Source organism: Anoplophora glabripennis, unplaced genomic scaffold (assembly GCF_000390285.2).
Source record: "Anoplophora glabripennis isolate ALB-LARVAE unplaced genomic scaffold, Agla_2.0 scaffold483, whole genome shotgun sequence".
Lineage (NCBI taxonomy): Eukaryota > Metazoa > Arthropoda > Insecta > Coleoptera > Cerambycidae > Anoplophora > Anoplophora glabripennis.
This window is the reverse complement of record NW_019417794.1, coordinates 80,360-107,643: the sequence shown is the minus strand read 5'-3', so window position 1 is coordinate 107,643 and position 27,284 is coordinate 80,360. Positions and strand designations below refer to the sequence as shown.

The 27,284-nt window shown below is 31.5% G+C and overlaps 1 protein-coding gene across 1 annotated transcript in view; it reads right to left on the bottom strand.

Annotated features, from left to right (window-relative positions):
- LOC108910841 (metabotropic glutamate receptor-like) overlaps nucleotides 1–27,284 on the bottom strand; it is a 105,486-nt gene that overhangs the window by 24,710 nt on the left and 53,492 nt on the right. The gene's annotated exons all lie outside the window — the stretch shown is intronic.

Genomic DNA, 27,284 nt, shown 5'->3' with positions numbered 1-27,284 from the left:
TTTTCTCTAATCATACGAATAATTTTTTCTCTTGGTCTAAAACGGATTTAAACAGATGCAAACTACCCGTGATGTTCACCCTCAAAAACAGTTTGAGGGATGAACATCAGGGGTAGTAACTCATCAGTTTAAATCCGTTTTAGACCAATAAAAAAAATTATTTGTGAAATATCTGTTTTTTTTTATAAGTAATTTCCATTTCGTTTTATTCCAAAATATTGATTAGAACCCGAGATGTCACAGAAATACTGTTTTTGGCGGATGAACATGAGGGGTAGTTTGCATCCGTTTAAATCAGTTTGAGGCTAATAGAACAAATTATTCGTATGATTAGAGAAAAAGTAAAAACCTTTTATTTTGTAATGTTATTTCTAATCGTATAGACATTTATCGCTCACTAGGGGGTTGTTCGAGAACTTGATTTTGCCAATTTTTTTAACAAATATTAATTTTTTATATATGAAAAATGTTTGAATATAGTTTTTTTCAAATAAAAAATAAGGGTAGTGTGCAAAACCGTACTTATCTTATCAACTTTGACGTCACCTGTTACATGAGCTTTGCATAATAATGAAAAAGTAATATTAACGGTCGGTAGAAGAAAGCGCAAAAAAAGCAAACGCCTGGGTGGGGCATTCTGGAAGGAAGCCTAGATAGTTGAAGATAGACGGTTGAAGTGAGAACAGCGCGGAGTGAAAAGTAAGGCGATCAGTGTAGTGTGAAAAATATAGAAGTGGAAATTTAAGTGTTTAACCGGTATTAGTTAGCAGGTAATATTCTTTAAGTACTTTGTTGTTAATTGTTCTATGTAATCTTATGATTGTGATGGTTATAGATGTTTCATGATAATAATTCTTTGTATGTTTAGCTTCCATTGCTTTATGCTCAAGGGCATATATTTTTCTAAGGTAAAATTGTTATAATTATTACTAACGATTGCTCATTATTTATTTCATGTTAAAATATATTGTGTGGGCCCCCAGACATTACAATAATGACTCCTTTGTTTCACATCTAACTTGTTTTTGTCATGATTACGTTGTTCGTAAAATATAGATGTTTCATGATAATGATTCTGTATGTGTTTAGCCTTCATTGTCTTACGCCCAGGGGCGTATATTTTTCTAATATAAAATTGTTACAATTATTATTAAAGATTGTTCATTATTTATTACATGTTAAAATATGTATTTTGTCGTGACCGCCCAGATATTGCAATAACGACTTCTTTATTTCACATTTAACTTGTTTTACCATGATTATGTTGTTCTCTGATTTCTTGTGCTCACTTTATGTCATGCGTATGTAAGAGCTTCAGACTGTAAGAGACAAACTCCATTAAAATATGGAACAAAATGAAATAAATTTCTAGAGAAAATGTTGAAATTGATCCCCATTAGCCGCAGATACAGGCATGGCATCGACGCACTCAGTCTACTTGATTGGCACATTGCCAAAACGCATTCGTTGATCACAATCTGAGGGTAAAATCTGTTGAACTGGTTGCAGACAGTAGGGTACGAGATGAGGTTCTTACTTGCTGTGCGAGTCGTCGAGTACTAATTGTGTGGTCTTCGTCAAGATTTTCCAACACTGCATCTTCAACATTAAGGTTCACTTGCTGACCACGTCCTTCTCCTCGAGGAATAACACTTCCCGTATCTCGCAGCCGCTGAACGCACTGCAGGATTGTATTTGCACATGGGGGTGATGTTGTGGCCATCATTCAATTGTGTGGTCTTCGTCAAGATTTTCCAACATTGCATCTTCAACATTAAGGTTCACTTGCTGACCACGTCCTTCTCCTCGAGGAATAACATTTCCCGTATCTCGCAGCCATTGAACGCACTGTAGCATTGTATTTGCACATGGGGGGGGGGGTGATGTTGTGGTCATTATTCCCGGTACAACCTAGTCGCCGCGGAGCGCATTTTCTCCGACTGCAATACTAACACAATATCGACATGTTCAGAAATAGTAAATGCATTGTTTTCTCGGTTCATTGTAAAACTAGTTTATGCAAAAAACTAAAAAATTAATCAAAGTCAGAAATAAGAATCTCGTTTTTAATGTAATCGGCACGATATTCTTATTTTATACTTCTTTATAAAAATTATACTGTCCCTATCGTGGAATTACAAAATAAAAACTTTTGTCTGGAATCTTTTACTTTTTAACACTGATGGGTCGATGGACGATGCTTAATATTTAATAATGAAATGAATTCAATACGAATACAAAATCAGTTGACTGCACAAATTTTTTGACAATGTAACCTAACCATCTTTTAGTATTACTAGTATTAGATTATATCGACTTAAATTATAAGGTTGCATATTGGGTTGCATAAAAACATTTCCAAAGTTTTTAATAAATAACACAGGGTCGGCCTTCATTTTCGTTGAATGAATAAACTTTAATTTACAAAAAAAAAACGTGAAGATAGAACTTTTTCGTATATGAGTTTTCTATTACAAATATCATCAGGAAGCTGTAGTTTAATTTTTATAGATCATACATGCCACACCCTATACATATACTCGACAGTGTACCACAAAACAAAGTCCAAGTGCAAAAAACCAAAGCTTCAGTTACAAACCTTAAAAAACAAGCAAAGTAAAAACATAAACTAAAGCAGTGTGCAAGTGTTATGAGTTTTTAGACACGCAAATAGAACGTGGACCATTATCCCAAGGACAAACTATCTCGTCGTCAATGAAGAAGAGCGATCGTATCGATGTTATCTATCCCAAGCCTCAGTTGAGGTGGGAGACGCCTGAGCATCCTAGAAATACCCTTACAGGCGAGTAGATTCCAATATTATATGAGGGTGTATGATCCTCTTAATATGCTGAGCGATAATGATGATAGGCAAACGGCCAATCAGAAGCCACGACATAATTTTTATGTAAAATCAACTAACATATTCCTTTAATTATTAACAAATAACGAATTATACATACTTACTATGAGCAGGAAGAGTGTAAAACCAAAAAATAATGTGTTTTTTTATATAATTAATAATAAAATTTTAAACGTTATTTATCTAACGGTTTTTCTGGAATGAATCTTGTAGATATTGAAACTGCTTATTACTAATTAAGAACAGATTTTAAGTTTATTACTTCTGCAGATACACTGCTATCCTATAAAATTATATGCACTGGCGTATAAAAATTTGTTGTATAAAGTTAAAAGTTTCAACTTTATTAAATTTCAGTTTTTTTTAATTATCAATTAAAAACGATACATAGCTCCAATTCTCGAACCACCCCTTCAATTAGGTGTTATAAATTATTTCATAAGCATTAAAATTCTCAACAGCAAATAACGTTGTGTGTAGCAGTTTGCATGGTTGGCTTAAAATAAAATAAACGTAAACTAACTTGGATATTTACCAAGCTTAAACAGACCACGTATCCACCGAGTACGATACATGCCTTCAGGTATATACAAGACTTTATTACAGACAAATATTATTGGAAGCGGTTCTAAATTACAGACAAGCTCGATACAAAACGGTTTGTCAGAATAATATTTTGGAAATTCTTCATAAAAAGCATATGAAACTTGAGGAGAATACTAATGAGTCTGTTAAACTACATACAATAGTAGGTATTTAAATGTAAAAATTTGTTATAGTTTTATACTGAGGTACATTAGAGATCTAGTTTAAACTTTTGACAGATAAAACGATGACTTACAATTTTTGTTATATTTGGTTATTTTAAATAAAATCAATATATACAATTTGCATTAAAAAAAGTTCTATACCAGAGAGTGAGTACATAGTAGCTCCTACTAATTTATCGGGCCATTTTTTTTAGTAAAACGTTGTTTGTTCAATTGATCATTTGTTGTTCAAGAAACGATTATTTTAACAATATGCTTGATTATTTTATTAATCTATTCAGTGAAATATGAAATGTATTGTTAAGCATAATGAATCACCTATTTTTTTTATTACTCATGACGGATAAGTCCTATCTTTTCGCATGTTTTTTTAGGTCGGTAACTAGCTGTTTGCCGTATATTTGCGTGCGGTAATCTTACTTGTCGCACGCGAATTGCCAATAAAACCAGAGAATACTATATCAACGAGAAGCGACAGCAAGGCTTTCTGCGTAAACAGTTTTCGTATGCGCATGCGTGAATTGGGTTATGTTGTTGTCAGTGGCTGTCAGAGCCGCCAAATATAAATAGAAGAAAGGAGTAATAGTTTATTGGCGGTGGTCAGTTGTGTTGTATAATGTTAATTGATAGTGGATTTATTTGTATTGTATTTCGTTTCCATCTACAATTAAAATTAACTAGAAATCAATAAAATGCATGTTATTATTGTGCTTTTCGCGATTGTTCATCCAAAACTGGTGAAGGATTAACCCTTTTGAGATTACGTAAGGATTAGAAAGGTAATTATTATTATTATTATTATTATTTTAAGTACCTACCTATAAACTGTAAATCAGAAAAAAGTATTTTGATTTTTAAAATAATGTGGTATGTTTTCTTGTAATATGGTATTGCATAAGTATAGAGAATATCTTTAGGAGAATTTTTATTTTTGTTTGCAGTGCTCGAGTGTGGATAGAAACTTGCAATAGACTCGATTTATTGCCTAGGATTGTGGATGTCTATAAGAATTATAGGCTTTGTGAACACCATTTCGAAACCAAATATATTGGTAAAGGGAATGTAAGAATAACCTTATTGCCAAACGGAATACCTATACAGTTTCCTCAACTTAGAAATGGGCAAGAAGAGCTAGAGGCAAAAATTGTGGAGGATTGTCCCAAAGAAGTTATTGCATTGTCATTTTTAAAAAACCATTTCAAATATTGCAGAAAAATATTATATCTGTTTAATAAAAATATTAGTTGCAAAACATCTTGTTTTATTTTTTTATATATTATATATAATTTGTCTACATTTTACCACAGTTATTCTTTGTATTATATGAATAATGTTTGATACTGATGCAGTTCGTTCAGTGTACATCTATCCAAAAGTGTAACTTCTCTCAGTGTAAACGATTGTGTTTCTGTCAAATCGGTAGACTCTAGCGTGACCACAAAACATCAAAGGAACCGCCTATTCTGTCGCTTCTCGTTGGTATAGTGTTCTCTGGTACTACTCTTGTCCAGTTTATAATGCCATTGGCATGTTGTGGTTACGAACATGCTGCCCAGCATTGTAAAAATTCAGTAGTCTGTCCTAAGTGTGCCAAACCCAACAAAATTAATGAATGTAGGTACTTCACAAGATATGAAATGCATCAATTTTTGAAAAATTAAGGATAAAATTGGCCAAGTTAACCCTAATCATACGTCTTGTGATCGAAATTGCCATGTATGTATATGTGCGGAAACTTGATTTAAAGAAATATATAATTAAGTCCATACAGCAATTAACCATGAATGAGACGGAGATAAATAGTAATCGAAACGTTCATATTTCAATGCATCCTGGATTCCTGGAAATGAGATATTAAAACGGAACAAAATAACATTTCTACACTGAAAGAAATGCGTTTTATTCTTTATTAGAATTCNAATAGCTACAAAATGGCGGTGGTCCGATTACGAAATTTGTAATAACAAAGCCGTGAGATTGAAAAAACGGTATAAAACGTCAATTTTTTTAAAGTTGCTGTAAAAATTTCAATTATAAACAAAAAGTGATAAAACTTTCGAAAACTATTGTTCAATATATATACAATAATGACGCTAAAGCCGAAAATCAGGAGAGCAAAACTTTTTGTTCTATAAGGTTTTATACATCCATCGCCATCTGAAACTCGAAACTTTGCCAAATTTGTTTGAAGTTTTGCTGACACTTGAAATTTGGTATATACATAGTGTAAATATGCAGAAACCAAAAGCAATTTGCAAAATTCACTGTTTTTTTAATTTTTGGAAAAATATATATGTATATTTATAAAATATTCCATCACGGTAGATTACCCAGCACAATTACCTATAATAAAAAAATAATAATTTTCATCGTTCAGATCCTAAGCTACTTAACATTTTGCGCCTGTTAGCCGTAGTCGTACATTATTCAACATATCAACATAACACAAAATCGTACGTGTGGGGTAAACCTTTAACTTTTCATTTTCGAGTGTGAGCTCCGCTCTTCGGCGCTTGTATACTATTCGAAATATGCAACAGTAAATTTAAACAATTGTTTACTTAAAATTAAAGGTTTACCCCACACGTACGTATTTAAAGAAAACTACTAAAAAAAATTTTCACCATTAAATTGTTAATAACTTTTTTTCCTGATAAAATACTTTGTCAGCAAATTAGCCTGTTATTGTACTCATTATTTAAAGCAGGCCTGTGAAGTTATTTACGGGTTATCAAGGTTTGACACAGGCCGAACCTCTACTAACTGGACTATATGTGCAATTCGTGCTGTTGTCTATTGCCCACTTGAGCGGATGAGTGCACTCACTTCGTGCGCTCAACTCCGCTCTCGTGGGCAATAGACAACTTACCCCAATTATTGCACAATATACTATTTTAGTTGTACGCATTGAAAACGGTTATTGTTTTATTGACCAATCATTATTTATAATTTTCTTATTAGACTACAGTGATCATATTGGCATAAAAAAAATACATTATCTACGGCTTCTTGTAAAACGATGTTATATAACTTTCAGTGTTTGCTGATTTTACACAATTATTTATTGTAAATGTCATCCGAGATGTCATCCTTAACATTTTTAACCTTTTTAAAGTTTTAAAATATTCGGCATACGGACGTCCTGAAAGAACGTTAATTCAAATATGACGATGTATGGAATATAGCTTAGAGTTTCACGTTCTTCAGAATATTCTATAAAAAATTATAAGAGGTCATATTGTAATTTTTTATGCCATTGAGTTCATTGAAATCCAATAAGAAAATTGCAAATAATGAAAAGTCACTAAAACAATATTAGCCGTTTTGAATGTATATAATTTTAAGAAATCATGATCTCTGGCACTAAAATAATATGTCACTAGTTATTATTAAATTAATTAAGTATACAGTAATTAAGTATACAGGATATTTTATAGAGTAAAAAAGGGTTCAAAAAATACTATTCGAGAAATATCAAAAGCATAATCTAAGTTTAATTTTATTTGACAACGCTTTTCGATTTACTTCTTACTTTATTAAAACAATTTGTTTATACATTCGAGTAAGGAAGGAATTTAATTTAATTCTGTTTCCTAAGAAACGAACAGTTTTTGTTATTACACGAGCTTCAATCCAAATGATGTAAAATACCTACCTATTATTAAAGTAAACTAATAATATTTCGCAAATTAATAAATAAGTTTTTTATACATTTTTTTTAAGAGAAGTATGATAATAATAAATCACACTCGTTCAGTAAATATCTAACGAAAATTAACTTTGATCAGAATGTTCATACTCTCATAAGTACCTCAAAATGCAGCCACTCCTCATACATGTAAAATAACACAATTTTTTCTTTCTTAATTCAATTTCCAAAATATTCATGGGTTTCAACATGTTGGATGTTATAGTGAATATATTTACCTTTAATTAGTTAATTCATTAGACAAGATTTCATAACTTTATGAAAAAATTTCTTCAGAGATTTCGAACACCAATCAATAGTCCCTGGTACGTTAAGTTTTTTTTTTATCTTAGATGAACAAAGGAATAATCTCTTGAATATTGTAGAACATTCTGTATAAAATTCACCAGAAGTAGATTTTAATATTTTTACACAATGTAGCTTGTTACTAGATATTGGAAACTTTGTAGCAGCAATCAAGTAAATAAATAGTAGTAATCTGTGTATATTATGCTAGTAAATGGCAAAATACGTTGTAGTAACAGAAATAGGCTAAATCTGTGGTCAAGTCGTGTGCCGCACTATGCTCATGATACACACTGCTACTGACAGCCATAAAAACACGTGGCATACACTCGATCAAGTAAAACGTCAAACTCACCCATATACGCACGAAAGACAAAGAAATGTACGGCTAACGTCCCTCAGTAAAAAAAACCGGGATTGTTCACCGGCACACAAGGCCGACAGAGCAGGCATTAGGATGCCGCTAGATCGTAGCGAATAAATTGATCGATGCGAAGCTTCAGATCAAAGGCAGACATATACAAATGTGAAAATATACATCTGAAGTTACTGAGAAACCTAGTGATTTTTTTTATCAGAGATGTCAGCACACATTGCACATTTAACGATGGGGCGTATGTTGTTCAGATTAATATTTCAATTAAGAAAGATAGTTGAGGAGTTTAACTATTTTTCCAAATTGAAATCTTCACATCCATAATTTCGAAGTGTTTTACAGCATTCATGGTGGTGAAAATTTACGCCGAGTTTAGGTAACAAATTATCATAACTTTTTTCCAAACAAATACATTTTATTTTATTTCTTTTCATTCACTTCTGATTCGAGATACGGTCCTCCTGATGTGAAATTCTGGCAATAACGCGGATAGTGGGATTACTAAAATGTGAAGTAGTTAATGCTCTAATCGGGTAAATAGAATATGCTCCTGTCACCTCGGTAAATGTTGAACGATCATTTTCGGTTTTGATATGGATATTTATCGATCGTCGGAGACGATTAACCGCACTGGGAAAAACTGTTAATTATGTTCTACAATCGCTTTCCTTATTTGATATTATAATTATTATTTTACATAAAGAGGACCTGGCATACGGTCAACCCTGTACCACATTGCAGCCGTCCTAACATTTCCGATCTCAACTTATTACTAAGAAAAATAATGTAGCTTCATTTTAAATTTTTATTTTGTATTTACGTCGCAAACGATGCAGTGTAGGACCTTGAATAAAAATATACCTGCATATTTTTCTCCAAAAGAAAAATAAGACGAAGCAGATACATTTAGTAAGTGTGGGTCGGCGACAGCTTTCAATCATCACGCTACTGAAATGCCTGTAGGCATACTTATATGTCTGTGTTTGCTTTTTATGAAGTGAGATCCACAACCCCCGTTGTATTGAATTAACTAACTTGCTGTTGTGATATTTGAAATCCCTAAGGACAAAAATGGATCGAAATTTACAATAAAAACGCAGTTGAGCAAAATAAAAGGTAATTTTAATTAATGAAAATGTTATAGGGTTGCCAATTTTGCATCTACACCAATAAATAACCTCAAAATTTGTAATGTTAAACAATCATGTTTAGCAGATTTCCCTCACACAGTATTATATAAATGTATTAAACTTAAAAAAAGTAGCATAATAAATGAACGAAACCAAAAAAACTTATAGATACGTTATGGTCGAATTACTAACATTTTTTATTTTAACCTTCCAGTCGGGGCGCTTTAAGTTGTAACACCAAACAGGTCTTAGAGACCCGTAGCCATTATTTTTTTGGTAAACAATTTTTTTGTTAATACGACATATTTATACAATAGAACTAACCTTTATTTACATTATAAATACAAAAAAAACTTAAGTTATGAAAAACAAATACATAAATTGTAACAAAAAACAGTACACAAAATGCATAATTTTCAAAATGTGGATGCAAAGTAAAACACGAAACTTATTTTTTTATGTATAAACATGTTACATTAAAGTCAAAAATTAATGTTTATTGATTTTTGGCAATACTTGAGCATGTTGGACACCAAAGTTGAAGATGACTTAGACCCATAGATCCCATAGACGACGCAGTCGTTCTTGTTCTGCCTAGTAACTCATTATCTAAAACAAAAATTCAAATATTATATATATTTTTGAAAAATATACTTTACGCCATATTGTGCCTAATTTTACTAAAAAATTACAATATTGTAATAAAGAAAATTAAAACTTACCACAGAAATAAAATTGTTTCACACCGGGGCGCCGGGTCTCACAGACTTATCGTACAATAAATAGTCCAAGCATTAGAGAAATGCTTACAGAAATTATTACCTGGACAAAAAAAATATGACCGTATAGAAAATTAAATTTTAAATTGAGTTTCTTGTTCATTAAACTCGATCCAATATGGCGAACACGGTTAAAAAAATCGCAATGTTGAAAAAAACGGTTTTTCTAAAATAACTAAAAAAATATAGCACGGATTGAAAAATTTTAAATGAGAAAGTTGTAGGTTTTAAAAAGATCTATCGACTGATTTTTTGAAAGTATCGATTGCTTTGTTACTTTTCGAGATATATCGAAAAAACCGTTAAAAATCTTCTCTTTTCTCTTCTTCTATAACTCGTTTACATTTACGTGCCCATATTTGCTATTTACTGCAAGCATAGCCCGCGGCAAGCCAAAAAAGTACATTTTTGAAAAATTTAAAAATATTAATTATTTTTCGAGATATATCGATTTTTTGAAAAAAAGGCGCTCTCGAAAATTGGCTAGATCTTCTCAGCGGATAGCCCTACAGTAACGATTTTCGGTTTATTTTCTTCGTAAAGAGTTATATTATCATGCTGTTAAAAAATGTTGACGATTTTATTAATTTTAAGGATCAAAAAATGACTTTGAATAAGTTGCACTTTTTTGGGTATGTTTTTTTCAAATTACTATTTCAATTTTTATTTTATGAAAATGACTTTTAAAGAAAGAAAACTAAACATTTGCGGGTCTATTCTGCTTCTAAGGCGAAAATGCTATAATATTCGTATTTAGCTACCCCAGATTAAGTACAAAAAAATAATAAAAATTGAAATAGTTATTTGAAAAAAACATACCCAAAAAAAGTGCAACTTTTTCAGTCATTTCTTATCCTTAAAATTAATAAAATCGTCAACATTTTTTAACAGCATGATAATATAACTCTTTACGAAGAAAATAAACCGAAAATCGTTACTATAGGGCTATCCGCTTAGAAGATCTAGCCAATTTTCAGAGCGCCTTTTTTTTCAAAAAATCGATATATCTCGAAAAATAATTAATATTTTTAAATTTTTCAAAAATGTGCTTTTTTGGCTTGCCGCGGGCTATGCTTGCAGTAAATAGCAAACATGGGCAGGTAAATGTAAACGAGTTATAGAAGAAGAGAAAAGAGAAGATTTTTAACGGTTTTTTCGATATATCTCGAAAAGTAACAAAGCAATCGATACTTTCAAAAAATCAGTTGACAGATCTTTTTAAAACCTACAACTTTCTCATTTAAAATTTTTCAATAGGTGCTATATTTTTTAAGTTATTTTAGAAAAACCGTTTTTTGCAACTTTGTAATTTTTTTTAACCATGTTCGCCATTTTTGATCGAGTTTAAAGAATAAGAAATTCAATTTAAAATTTAATTTTCTATACGGTCATATTTTTTTTGTCCAGGTAATAATTTCTGCAAATTTAACATTAATCCGTGACAGAATGCTTGGACTAAAAAACTAAATCACAAGGACTACATTTTTACCACTTGCTACAATTAAACTAACGACCGATGTGGGAAGATCTTACAGCGCTACACGAAGTTTTGTCGAGATTTGCCAAAGACTCCGAAAAGCCGTTTCTCAGAGACCCGACGCCCCGACTGGAAGGTTAATATATGGTACAAATTCGCTAAAGGATGTCTTAGTAGAGGAGATTATTGATTATAATGCTGCCTTTGATTCGTCAAGTTGTCTTGTTTTTTACCGATTCGGCCGCATATCCCTCTGTTACAGCGCACAACTTCCATCCGTCGCGGCGTTTGAGATCCCTTCGGCGCGGTGTCTGCCAATAGCGTTGTGGACGTCCGTCTAAACAGCACTGTGTAGGTTTTAGGATCTGGTAATTTCATTTTTTCATTCCAACAACTTGATTGGTAGACTCTTCTTTCTTACAGTATAAAAGCAGTCAATTGTGTGTTACTGGCGAAGGCATCAACGACACGTGTTTGATGAAATATTCCTTCCTCTGAGCATAGGGTGTCTCAAAAGAAACGCAGGGTTCCATATCAGGAAAAAAAATTTTATTAATTAAAAAGTTGGCAAAGTTTTTACATATTTTTAAAGGGCGAACATTAAATATAAAAGATATCGGACAGATGTCCGTCGCGACTCATTTGGCATACTTGACATCTTTTAAAAAAAATCTGTATCACGCTTCACGCATCTCAAATCTGTGGCTGAATTTCGTAGATAACTCTCCGAATTTTTAATTCAGGAATGATATTCATTTGAGCAGAATAAACTTTGGACTTTACGAATCCCCACAGGAAAAAGTAGCATGGCGTAAGATCGCATGATCTTGGTGGCCAAGTCACTTCATTGTTATGTGCGATGAGACGTCCATTAAATTTCCTCCGTAACAAGTGGATAGTTTCACGTGCTTATGGCAGATGGCACCACCCTGCTGGAACCACATGTCATCCAAATCCATGCCAGTCTAATGAGGCCACAAAAAGTTCAATAATATCTCTGGATATCGTTCTCCATTGACATTCAATGCGTTTCTAACCTCATTTTAAAAAAAGAACGGACCAATAACCCCATCAGCGTAAAATCCACACCACACTGACCCTCTTTGGATATACAGTGGTCGTTCTTGAATGATCCGAGGATTGTTTCTGCCACAAATTCGACAGTTTTGCTTGTTTATATACCCACTAAGATGGAAATGCGCTAAATATTATTTTCTTAGCAAAATTGTTGATTCTCCATCATCCACATAACCGGTGCATTAAATGGTGGCTTGGTTTAAATTCCTGGGTCAGCTGAATCTCGAATGGATGCAAATGCAGATTTTTTGTTAAAATCCTCTGCATTGTGCTTTTTGAAATGTTTAATTGCAGTGTCCGACGACGCACCGGAATTTCCGTCACACTATCACTCAAATTTGGCAACTAATTTTTTACAGTTATTTTATTTGAGGCGTTCGTTCTACTGAAAATTCCACGTAATTAGCGCACATTCTCAGCTATGTACTCTCCGTACTTGTAATGATTTTTCATCCCATTATTAATTTTCTACATAAATGTGTTTTTGAATGGGGAATATTAATAAAAAGAACGTTATCCTGTACGATGTCATTTAACATTATTTGGCCAACTCTTCTCGACGCCAGGTTCCCGTTAATCCTATGGTTAAGTTGGCCTGAATAATAAAAAACCTTTAGAACCTTTTACATTTTCTTGTGGTTGGAACCAATCTTAACAAATAATAAAATAAATCCGACCTACCTTCATCATAAAAAAATTGTCGTCCAATGCTTCCATAAAAAATCTACCCGCCTCTTCTCTACTAAATACGCTTGTTTACTGCCTTCTTAAAAGATGTTAGTCTAGAACATTTTTCAATATTTACGTCTTTTGTCAGCCAAACTGGTTTTCAGCATTTTGAACAATTAACATAGGTTTATTTAGATTAACTTTTTGTCGTTTTTGAGAACGTGTAATAACTGAGTTTATTTAATAGTTACACATTATTTTTCTTATACTTACAACCTAAAAATTAAGCGATGTTCCACATTTCGCGGGTGTTTAGTTTAGCAAAGTCAATTCATCATGTTCGTGGAGCTCATTGCGAATATTGGGCATTTGAAGACTGTTGTAATCCCACAACGTCGGATGAGCACCTGAAAATCACCTCTAAAATCTAAAAATCAGTCACGTCCGACGGATTAAAGTCATCACTCAAACTCAAACGACGAGTTTATAACCTGAAAAGAGAGAGGTTTATGCACCTTATATATCACACAAGTGAATGACGCGAGCGTATTTAATAGTCCATGAACCTAAATTATTAATCCACATACGATACATAGTAATCATTCAATACTGCAGGCATATCTTGGATATACGTAGATAAAATTAATTCTATAGGTAATCCTCTACAACTTTACGTTCAATGGAATACCCAGCAATCATGGTATACTTGAAATCTTGGGACGTAGTTCCGTAGTTGCGAGTGAGTCCAGAAAATCGGCAAAACCAGTTATAAAACTACATATATACATAGGTTGTAATAAACCAGTGCAATCGATTTTAGTTATACTTTCTCTTTCTTTGTCGCACTCCTTTATCTTTGAATAATCTGGTAGAGGATTTCATTTCTTTTTCTCCTTTCATCATCTCTTTTTGCAACATCCAACTGTAATCTGCCATGATATTTTCATCTACATTGATACTATTTAAAGCTACTATCGATGTCAGTCTATCATTACGAAAATATGATAGATGGATGAATAAGAAAGGTCTTTTATCAATGTCAACACTAAGACTGTTAGAAGTGATTAAAAAATACTAATATTCATTTGCTCCATAAATAATTGTTTCATCAAAACTTACAATAGATGAAACCTTTGAAATATTGAGGACTCTTCATTAAGTCCTTATTCTCATATAAACACAATTTTTACTTTTCATCTATGGGAAAACGACATAAAACAGTAACACCGTAATTTGAACCTAGAACAACTGGATTTATTAATTATTTAATTCTGCAAGACATTTTAAAAATATATTTGCATTTTATCTCGCTTAGGTAAATAGTTCAACAGCAAGGGTAAACAAAGGGGGTTTAGGGATATCTATACTGAAATAATAAATGAGGGGCGATAACACGCGAAGAAGTGTATATAAATTTAATGAAATACCTCGAAAGTTAAGAATAATAAATGTCCGGTTATATCGCAGTTATAAAGTGACGATCTGTGAGTAATATCGTGTGACCACCCAAAATCTTTAAACATAAATTTGAAAATTCATTGTAGCAAGTCCTGTTTTATAGCATAAATTTGTAAGCTTTATCATGTCTTCTTTACTAGGATGTTCTTACCCAAAATCATTCCATTCCAATATTAAATGAGGCCTTATATTTTTACGGCATTTTTTCATCGTACGGCTTATGCCTCTGTTACAACCAAAAGCATATTTTTTTTATGGTTTTATTGTAACAAAAGCTAAAATTGCTATTTTAAAATTTAAATAGGATATTCCAATCTATGTTGTGAAGTACATACAGGGATGGTCAGAAGTACGGAATAAAATTCATATCTTTTGAATGAGTTAATTTTTTTAAAACGCCGAAACACGTTTACTGATTTTGATTTTTTCCCATCTTTCGGTTATATAATAATTAATTTTTCTTCAACCCCCTAACCCCCAGCTACCCCTACTTTTTTTTTCAAATGGTAACATAAGGCATGAGGGGGCTCGTTGAAAAGCTTATAGAAAACCGAATCCAGCCATACCAAATAAACAAGTTTTATTTTTTCAATAGCAATGTTTTTAGGGTTGTATAAAACACCTACTTAACAAGTGAAACAAAATTTAATTATCTTCAGTGTTATCCTCCATGAATTTGCACAGAATAAAATAAAGAATTTGAAACTGTACCTATCGCTGCTAACGCAAAAAATATATATATTTTTTATGTTGCGTTTTTTTGGCACCACTTACTTGCCAGGCTTTCTGGTTAATTTTTCGCTTTAGTTGTAAATTTGAGTTCGAAACGTTACTATTGTCTCAAAATCAAGTTATTTACTGAATTGCAATGATATTGTCGGAAAGGCAACGCATCGAAATCTTGATATTGCTTGGATGTGGAGACAAAATAAGAAGTCAGGCTGAAGTGTGCGATTTATTTAATGCGAAATATCCCGAAAACCAAATCTCGCAAGGGATAGTTGGTAAAATATTTCACAAATTTGAGGAACACGGTACAGTACAGACTTTGTCCAAAACTGGACGGGCACGTGCTTTGAATGAAGAAAAGAAATTAGACATTGCATTAGAACTTGTTGAAAATCCTCATACTTCAACTGTTTCATTGGCCCGCAATCACGATGCTTCTCGAACTGCAATTCGAATGTTTCTGAAACAACAGAAATACCACCCCTATAAGGTATCTCTTGTCCAAGAGCTTTTGGAAGAGGATTATGATAGGCGATTACAATTTTGTGAGGATATGATGAGACGGTGTGACAACAATAATGGTTTTCAACGAAACATATTTTTTTCGGATGAAGCTACGTTTTATTTAAATGGAGTGGTTAACAGGCACAATATCGCTTTTGGTCCCAGGAAAATCCACACTGGACCTGCGAATCGCATACGCAGCATCCACAGAAAGTTAATGTATGGGCAGGTATCATCAACAACAGAATCTTGGGCCCATTCTTTTTTGAAGAAAATCTTATTGCCGCACGCTACCTGGATTTCCTAACATTTGACCTGATACCTGCTCTAGCTGTGATTTTCCTTCATGAAATTGATCCAGATATACCGAATGAAAGAATTTGGTTCCAACAAGATGGCGCTTCCCCACATTTTGGTATTGATGTTCGAAGATACTTGGATGAAATGTTTCCAAATCGCTGGATTGGTAGACGGAGTACAGTTGAATGGCCGCCAAGATCCCCCGACTTAACACCCTTGGATTATTTTCTTTAGGGATATTTGAATGAAAGAGTCTACCAGGACAGACCGGATAATATTGAGAATTTAAAGAACGAGATTAGGGCAGAGATGCATAATTTACCAGCTGAAGTCATTCAGAATGCTGTGGACAGCTTTTACTATCGTCTTGGAGAATACCAAATAGTGAATGGATGACATTTTCAGCATTTGCGACATTGAGTTTATTTTTGTAAATTATCTAGTTGTTTCAATTTCTAAATGAAAAAAAACTTGTTATTGAAAAAATAAAACTTGTTTATTTGGTTTTATTTGAAAAAAAAGTAGGGATAGCTGGAGGTTAGGGGGTTGAAGAAAAATTAATTATTATATAACCGAAAGATGGGAAAAAATCAAAATCAGTTAACGTGTTTCGACGTTTAAAAAAAAATAACTCATTCAAAAGATATGAATTTTATTCCGTACTTCTGGCCAACCCTGTATATGTAGAATATAGGTAATTGCTGTATTTAGTAGTATCGTATAATATATGTATTTTTTTCGCATATGACTCCCTACAAATAAAAAGTACGAGATGAAGTATATATGTATATTTATAAACAGCGGTATAGTTTAAGTTTATTGCGTAGAATAGTTTTTTTAGGAAGAAATTATGAACAAGTACGTTACAGGACTCCGCACAATCCTTATGAAAAGTGGTTTTCGGGCAAATTTTTTTGAAACTTTGCTATGTGACAGTTCTGATCGCGTGGATCAAAAGTTTCAATGTCTGAAATTCCTTTGTTTTGGACCTACGGCCCTTGAAAGTTGAATATTTCTCCCTTATGCTGCATAGTAAGAATACATCAATGTAATGTAAAATTACATTATATTCATAGTAAAGGGACCTTGCCCGATTGATCGATTGGATATGTTTTCACCTTCTGGTTTCGACCGGAAGTTTTGTAAAAGATAATGTTGCGTCAAATATAACTCCAAGGTCTTTTATGTGATCAGGTCTATGCAATGTTATATTATCTAGTTTATAATTAAATAAGACATAATTTGTTTTCTTGTGAATGTAACAATATTACAGTTGGAATTATTTAGCGTTAAATTATTATTTTGACACCATAGACTAATAACATTAAATGCATTCTGTAACATGTAACAATCGGCAATGGTGTTTTGTTTACTTCGCACAATAGTCATCTGCATACCTTAAATGATGTACTTGTAGATAAGCCATTTAATAAAAAGAACAAAGAGTAAGGGTCCAAGTGTAGATCCTTGAGACGCGCCAGATATTTGGTGAAACTTGTGAGACTTAAAACCTTGACATTGAACAAACTGATATCTGTTTTGTAAATATTATTCAAATAGTTGCAATATTATTCATGTGTTAATAGTTTCGTAAAAGCATTCTGCGGCGTGTGATTATGTTTGTAGTATCGATGGGATTTTCTGTATATTCTGTATAAGTTCGGGAAATGTAATGACAAACATAAGAAATAAAAATATGTCTTATTCTTAATGTATTGTCAACTGTTTTATACCCTGAAGAAAACTTGTATAACGAAGCGATATTGTTTTTAAATTAAATAAGTAAATTCACTGAAAATTATGCATACACTCCCCATTAAATTATTTCATTCTCAACGAGAAATTAGCTATTTAGTGTTGCCGATTCTGTTACGCAGGCTATAACTTTTTATAGGAAATGCGAAGAAAATGTTAAATAAACAAGCACTTTTTTTAGACTGTACCTCAAGGAAATTTTAAAATACCCTCATGGCCTTCTTTTCTCCTTGCCATTCTTGACCTTACGAATTAACTATTTTCATGTACTTGGTCATTTATACAATATTCTACAAACCCTATATCGTATTTTTTGCCTTTCTATAGCAAATTCAAAAAATGGTAAACACCAAAGTTTTAGAAAATTTTCTTACGGTTTCAAAGAAATATATAAAAGAACAACTAAATGTTGTATTAAAGAGATATAAACTAAATATTTGTTTTTTATTAATTACATTTGTAGTACTTTTTAATCCTCCCCATTTTCTAAATACAGTTCACAATATTATGGTTTATTTACCGACCCTACTCAATAAATAAACTCAAGGTTGCTATTATATTTACTGAACAATTAATTAAATATTGTATTAAGTAAATGCTATACCATAAAAGGTATTCCATAATAGTCGCATTGTGTTCCAGACAAAGGACATTTTTTTAAATAAGTTTATATATGAAGGGATAATTTCCATCCTTCGTCCACGGGGACAAAGGTATAAAAAGAATTAAGTATAAAGTATAATTCAAAATTTTTTGCATAATAGAATAGTTTCTCAAGAAATTTTTATATAAAGTTATTATATACAAAATGTTAAGTATCGTGACCGGGACAACCGATGTACTTGAATCATTTGACAGCATGGTATTGAGGTAATACGATGTATCTTATTATTATTAGACAAACACGATACGACAAGAGGGTCTACATTATTATTAATATTGCGCACAGTATTGGAGGTTATACGTCTGCGGCCAGGGAGAAACGCAGTCAATTTATTTAGATCAAAGAACACGTACCACAAAAAGAGTTTGTTTGTTACTTAAAGAAAAGGACAAAAAAGATAATAATTACAATAATAATGATGATTTTATAAATGTATAAAATCTGAGTGTTGATCGCAATGTCCCTTGGCTTCAGACTATTTACGTACGTCAAAATTTGTGAGTATTTGTCAATCTTACTTTAACTTAGCAGTTTTTCAACTCAATGTTCACATGATTTTCCAGACTAGCTTTGCGGTAAACAAGTTAGTGCTTCGGAAATTATATTGTATTAGTGGCGAATATTTTACTTTATATAAAAATATAAAACAAAATTTCCTGTGCAAATTTAATATTTTAAAATAATTTTTAATGTGTTGTAGTTGAAGGTTGTTTTTAATATGAGTATGTTTTCAGTTGTCAGTTTTATTTTCTAAAATAATTACTGATACTGTGCTATGAGTATCAGCTGTATACTAGTGGATTGCAAGATTATGACAACTTTTTCACAAATTGTTAACTATTTTAATTCTTTAAGTAAGCGTCAATTCGTTAAATTTATTTTTATAACAATTTAACACATTTTCTTTCTTAATAATACATTTTCAAACTTTACTGTCGGCAAACTTTTGGAAAAAGCATTTTGGTGTGCAACTAACTTTTCACAGCCTTATTTATCCCTTTCACATTCATAAACTTCCAACCGGCTGATGGATGATTGGTGTAATTTTTCACGAGAATTTATTCAAACAATCAGCGATCGCATTATCTCGAGCGTGGACGCAATGGTTTGTCATAACAAATCATTAATATTGGTCACGCTAAGATATAGGGATTTTCAGGTGACAGTACCAGACGTGAACTTTTGGTTGCCTAAGGTCGCTGGTCACAAAGGCTGTGTACTAATCACTCTGAAACTTGAGTACTGTCAGAATTTGTTGCTGTGAAACTCTCATTTATTTAGACTATTCAAAGAACATTACAGTGTCAGAAAAAAGAGAAAAAACTATATAGAGAAAACTGTTATTTTGACAACCGGTTATTCGCTAATTGCGCTTCTCTGTGTAACCACCGGGCGCACTGTAACACTTATACATGATTTAAATTAAATTTAAATCAGCAAATTAATTTAATTATAGCTATGACGTTTGTAACGTATTTTGTTGCACTTTGTTATTATATCGCGATTATTTAAGTATTTGAATAACTCTTCGTGCGGAAAGTTTCAAAACGAACTTGTGCATGCCTGGATGTTAACATTCAAGGCCATTTTTAAATAATGATAAAGTTCTTCGAACAATGGTTAAATTTGACTATATTTTTAAATAATTGACGTTTTACACAGAGATACATTCTTTTAATTGCTCTCTTATTTTTTTTATTTATCGTTATAATTTCATGTTTATTTGTTTTGTTTCGTCATCAGAAAAAAAATATTTAATATTATTGCAACTTTTAACAACTTTCTAATAAAATCTATCCCAAAAAATACTATCGTAAATACCATCCACAGCTTATGGACAGGGAAACCAAAGAGTCTGCTATGATAATAATTGGAGCGCGAATTTTTTGTATAACTTCATATCATGTTTTATTTTCATTCTGTTGACAGGAATTAGGTATATTTCGCGTTGATTATTATTAATTTCTTAATAAATCCCATCCGGGGATTTTTCTTGCTGCCTTAAATCTTATTTATATTTTCCTATATATTTTACATGAAATTACTTGGTGCACCAGTTTACCTAGTTCAGTGAATCGAAAAATTAGAAAACTCGATGAACTACGTACTTCGTATGCGATCCAAGGTTAATGTTCAATGAAATCTACACACTACACATATCTAATAGTTAGTGAAAGAATCTTTAATAGCAAAATATAATTTCAAAGGTAGTGCTTTATAAAATGTGATTACCAATACAGAATATAGATGTTATTCGTATACATTATTGAAATCACAATTTTCAATATACTTATGTAGTTAAATTTTCATACAGCTTTAGATAAAATCGCACAATATACACATATTTAGAAGATCTTACATAACATAACAAACGCAGTATTAGGCAACGTAAGCATTAAAAAATCTGCTGAAACTAAGATTCTTTAAATATGTTCTCTCCAAATTGACGATATGTCAAGTGTTTAGAAATTATCTAACATTGTTTTCGATTTTAATAGTTTTTCTCCAAGTATACAGGTTGAAGTTATACTCAATGCGCATTGAAAGCAAATAAATCGAAAATGCAGTAAATGATATACCTAAATATTGCCCTATATATTGAGATGTATGGAAATTACCGCACACTCAGAAGAATAAGTACTTCTTTAGGAATGCATAAAGCTTTACAAATTCTAATATAATTATATAAATTGAAAATAAAGTTGAGAAAATGAGGGAATAGATTCAGCAGTGACACATGTCAAGGTACAATGTCATTGTAAGTTGCCTACATGAAAGGGGTTCAATTGAAAGAGGAAGGACTTTGACAATAAATTAAAAAATCCACATATGAAATTAAAATTTAAAGTAATTAGTCAAAACAAAAATTAAATTGATTTTTTCTCGGTTAATAATTTTTGGACACTCTGTAAAGTCTATATATTTTAGAATCTCTATACTGACGGTTTTTCATCACACTAGATGAGTAGTGACGCCATCGATATTTTTTAAATGGGATTATATACCTTTTTGCACGTTTTGATATATTTTTTATTCTCTTTCCAACCATATAAATTTGTATGCCTTTGTATAACGAAATTTTTGAGAAAAAATGAGAAAACTTTCAGCATTTGACTTTTGTTTTACGATGTTCGCATTCTAAATCATATCAAATAGAAGGCACTGGAAAAACAATTTTGCATACCGCTATCTGTCACATATCGGTGTGTTTGTAATTGCTGTCAACTTTCAACTTATAATAAAATGAATGATTTGAATGAATTAGTTGATATTTAACTGCAGGTTTATCATGAATGTAGAAAAAACAGTGGAACCACTTTACATTTATATCGACAACGTTATCCTAATAGTATTTTTCCTAACAGAAGAAAGTTTAGTAACTTGAAGCATTTTGTATGGTTGGAAAGAAAATAAAAAAATCAATAAAAACGTGCAAAAAAATTTATACAATCTCATTTAAAAAAAATATCGATGACAATACCACTCATCTACAGTGTGACGAAAAAAAAATGTGTGTCAGTTTAAAGAAAATAACTTCCCATTTAAAAATATATATATTGTTATGTAATTTATTTATTGTGTACTTTATTATGTTATATACATTATGTTTATATAAAATATCTCAGATGGTCAACAGGAAAAATCTACTTACCTTCACCTGCTTAAATATGGGCGCCAGTCTCAGTGAAAGTTTCTTTTTTGAAATTTACAAATTAAAATTTACTGATACAAAACATTTACTGATTTTGAAATTGAAAACAAAATTCTTCAAAAAAAAAAAATAATAATAAATTTTTCCCAACAGGGGCGGTTCTTTAGAAGAAACAAACACTGACTTTATTTATTTTTATTTTATTTAAAATGACCAATGAAATTTTAATTTTGTTAAACCCTAAATAAAATAATTAAATCAATCCTGATTTTCAAGGAAAATTTATATTAATTAAATTGACCATTTTTTGTTCATAATTGAGCAAAACTTATAGTTACCTATGTCTTTTATCTTGTACTGGGTCCTTTTCTATTCCTGTTTATTTCTTATATTTTTTATCTCTATCTTCCCCGTTTATTTATGGACTTTGTAATATCTAAATTATCTCTTCTTCGTTTTTATCTCAGCTTCTGATTAATATTTTTGCTCCCTTCAATTTTCAAAAAATCAAGTAAAATCTTTTTTTTTTCTTGTTTCAATATAACCGCACTCCCGCATCTACGTTAAAATTTTCTACTGGACACTACTTATAAGTATTTTACAATAAGTCTCTCATTTATAAAAAAAAAATCAATTTAATTTTTGTTATCACAACTTATTATTATTTTAAATTTCTTAACATTTCATTTTCTTTGAAATTCTGATTTCACAAACTAATATTTTTTAAATTTATTGTCAGATACTTCTTCCTTTCATTTTAACCCCTCCATATATGCAATTTGCAATTAGTTATAGCTCGGGGCCTTTACAATCAAACAGACTGTATAAGTACACTTAACACCCATGTGCAGTAAATTTTATTTATTTGTTTTGTTAAAATTATACCAGTTGTGAGTAAAATAAAAACAAATTTAAATCCATTAAAACAATTGTAAGTGTGCATTACAACTTGGAAGTAATAAAGAAAAAGTAAATAAAAAAATTCTTTATAAAAATAAAAAAAATCTTATATTATGTATGACATTTCAAATGAATCAACATGTGGATTACGTTTTTCAATTTTTTTTGAAAATCTAGCCAGAGGTTACTTTTTTATCTCATTAGAAATTACTAGAATCCCTCCAAAATTGTCCAAATAGATTCATCATGTACAAAGCAATATCTTTAAATTCTATGAAAGCAAAACAGACTTTTTACTCTTGTTCCTTACAAGGAAACTTTTGTATACTCTCGTACTTTACAAGGATTACAGACACTTTACCTCCAAGTAAAGTAATTATGTTTAGGTATTTGTCTGTGCATGCTGCTTTTGTTGTATATTTTTTGTATGCCTATGACCTTCAATCGGCTTACATAGGTATTTCTTTCTAAGAATGCAAAAGTAATTTCATTAGAAATTTTTCATTTTACAAAATAAATAAGAATGCTTGACGGTAAAAATACTTTTGCTTTTTTGAAAGAAACAAAATTACTTGCTGAATAGGTTTGAACAGTAGAACAAAAGGCTATAAGGCCGCAATGCTATGGGACTTGAATAGAACTCAACCACAAGTTAAGAAGAAGAAGATAAACTTAATTCATCCGCGTTTCGTAATTTTACATCTTCGCACGTTTCGGATTATGAGATTAAAGAAACCTTCCACTCACAGTCGTGTAGTTTTGGACCCATGATATGTGTAAGTCCATGTTCCCACAGAGTTTCGTGCTTCTAACTCGCACATCTCGGGTTATGGGGTTAAGGAATTATGAAGCTACGGGGTTATGGGGTTATAATAATAATTTTTATTATTCCTACAGGGAATACCCAGTTACAGGAATAAAAACAAACTAATAATAGTGTACATACAAGTACTGTACTATATAGAATTACAATAACTGTAAATATGTAATGCAATATTAAATACATTCAAATAAAGCAAAAAAAGACACAAAATATAATTAAAGCTAATTTAACGAACAAGTTCACACATCGACTATCGAAAAATATATCACAATTTGCCGCGATCTTATTATACAAATCACAAATACAGGATATAGGAATTTTGACTAAAATGTTAGATCTGGGGATGTAACAATAAAATGTTTCATGTTGTCTTCTGTTAGCCCGAGATACAATAAAATTAATCTTACAGAGAAGAGCTGGGCAATCAATTTTACCATGCAGGAGATTATACAGAAAACGCGTCAAAGAAATATCACGACGAATCTCCAACGAATCAAAATCGAATCTATTTAGTAAATCTGGATGACTGCAACCTCGAGGTGGATAAAAACCATCTTGATGAAAACAAAGAAATTTTAGAAACTGCCGTTGAACAGATTCCAATCTCTGACGATGAACTGCGTAGATAGGATACCATATAATGGAACCATATTCAAGTTTAGACCTAACAAGGGTACACAATAGAGACTTCGAGTGTTCGAATATTAGACAAGTCCCTGCAATTCCTATACAGAAAACTGTAAATTTTAAAGGCACTAGATACTATATTATTAATGTGTTCAGAAAAAGTAAACTTACTGTCAAAAGCTATGAGGTTATGGTTAATGAGATCACAAACCAAATTTTTACCAGGCACTGACTACTCAAATCAGTTTTAAATCTCGAAAACCGCTTACTAGAGGACTTTCTTAACGTGATGTGCATAGGTCATCTCACTTTTTTTGTGGCGATTTGTAATTGATCAAAAGCTGTGGTTCACATAAAAAACTTGAAAGTCTCGGGAATGATTTCAGGAAAAAAATGGTAGTCTTGTTTTTGTTTGTTTGTCCATTCGCTTCGGAATTGAATTTTTTAAGTTCTGGCGAATGCGCCAGTATTAGTAGAAATAATTTTATATACATATACGTTTTTGCAAGAGGAATATTCAAAATGTTAATTTCGCAAATTAAGCTATTATCATATATATTTTCCTTTTGTCCAATTTAGTAAATACTAATAACAAAAATGAAGGTAAACAGCAAAAACAGCGATCTTATTAAGTTTAGTTTGAACTTTTAGCTACCTAAACCCATGGTAAATGAGCTTGATTTCTACTGTAAAAACGTCTTACTGGGCAGATTGAATCTATCACATGAAATAAAATGTCCATAAAACAATTAAAGCTGTTGTTAACACCTTGCGAATAAATATCATTAAAATTAGTCAAAGCCAAAGCAATAGATAAATGATTAAGGTTGTCATCTGAAAGATATCTGAACTCTTTATAACTGGGTTCAATTAACTTTACTTTATATTCAGGTACAGACTAACAAACTAAAAACTCTGTGGTCGCTAAAATGAGCCTCATATGCGGTAGACTTATTACAATGACAGAGTTCAACATTTGTTAAAATATAGTCAACTTTGCTAACACTTGTTTGGCCAAGATAATTTGTAACCACTCTAGTGGGGGTCATACAGGTAACTTACAAACTATAGCACAGTAGCAAATCGTCGTAGCAAATATATATATATATATATACCAGGTGTAACAGGATCATGGTACACCCCCCGTATCTCCGTTAGTTTTAAAGGTAATTGATTGAAATTTGGGATATGCCATATACATAATAAGCGGCACTTTTTGATCTACAAATGATTTTTTTTCCACTTCCGGTTTCGCCGGAAGTGATACCAACTTTCGATTTTCAAATGGAATACCCTGTATATTATTACATTTCTGAAATCTGCATAATTTTCTGAATCCAATGATACCACATAAGTGACATTTCAAACGTCAAAATTTTTTATAATTTAATTTTTAGTTTTCCATTTAAGTGTGCCATGATGGTTCCGATTTATTCCAATTGACCCGTCTAATGCTGGAAAAATCGAAATCCCGTCAAAAATACTAAATTGCGNTTCCTTATTAATAGTACTAATAAATGGTACCACGGTACCAATATGGTTCCATTTGAAAAAATTGAGTTTTACCCCAAAATCGATTACGATGAACTTTATTTGCTCATAAAAAACGCAATTTAGTATTTTTGACGGGATTTCGATTTTTCCAGCATTAGACGGGTCAATTGGAATAAATCGGAACCATCATGGCACACTTAAATGGAAAACTAAAAATTAAATTATAAAAAATTTTGACGTTTGAAATGTCACTTATGTGGTATCATTGGATTCAGAAAATTATGCAGATTTCAGAAATGTAATAATATACAGGGTATTCCATTTGAAAATCGAAAGTTGGTATCACTTCCGGCGAAACCGGAAGTGGAAAAAAAATCATTTGTAGATCAAAAAGTGCCGCTTATTATGTATATAGAATATCCCAAATTTCAATCAATTACCTTTAAAACTAACGGAGATACGGGGGGTGTACCATGATCCTGTTACACCTGGTATATTATATATCCTGTTGTCTTAAAAATATTATATTGCAATTTAGAAGGAGATGGATTGTTTATATTTCACATTTAGAAAATATTTTGCTATTAAATCCGGTAAGCCCTGGGAGAAATTTACAGCTAGTTCTGCTTAAGGACTAGCAATCCCCATAATTTTTTTATTTAATGACCGATTTTAGCGAATATTTTTTGTTATTAATAAATTAAATCAATGGTCAACTGTGGCCATGTTTATTTTTGAGAAAGAGTAGGTACTACTACTAGTGATATTTTTTGGGAAAATACATTTCTACCGATTCTCATTCAAAGTATCTTGAAAATAAATGTACCATTTTCTGTAGTTCTTCAATTGAAAAAAATATTATTGAGGTCAGGCAATAATAAATTATGAAAAAATTGTTTATTTGGAACTTTGTATTTAGCTATATAAAAAATATTTAAAGACTGTTTTATCGATGATATTCCCGGAAACAACTACTCTGCGGGTTACATGCCTCGACCGGAATATATCGAGTAAACAGTTGTGAATAGAACCAACAAGACATATACTGTAAGCTCATCAGTATGCAATATTTTAGGACGCTTTCTGCCAGTGTGACCGTATTGAATTTCTAACCATTGAGTTGAACATTCATAGATGTGGCAATCTGCTATGTCAAAATAAAATAAAAACTTGTTTTTAGTTACGTCGAATATATTGGCATATTAATTGGTACTTCAAAAATTAGTATATTTATGTTTACGTC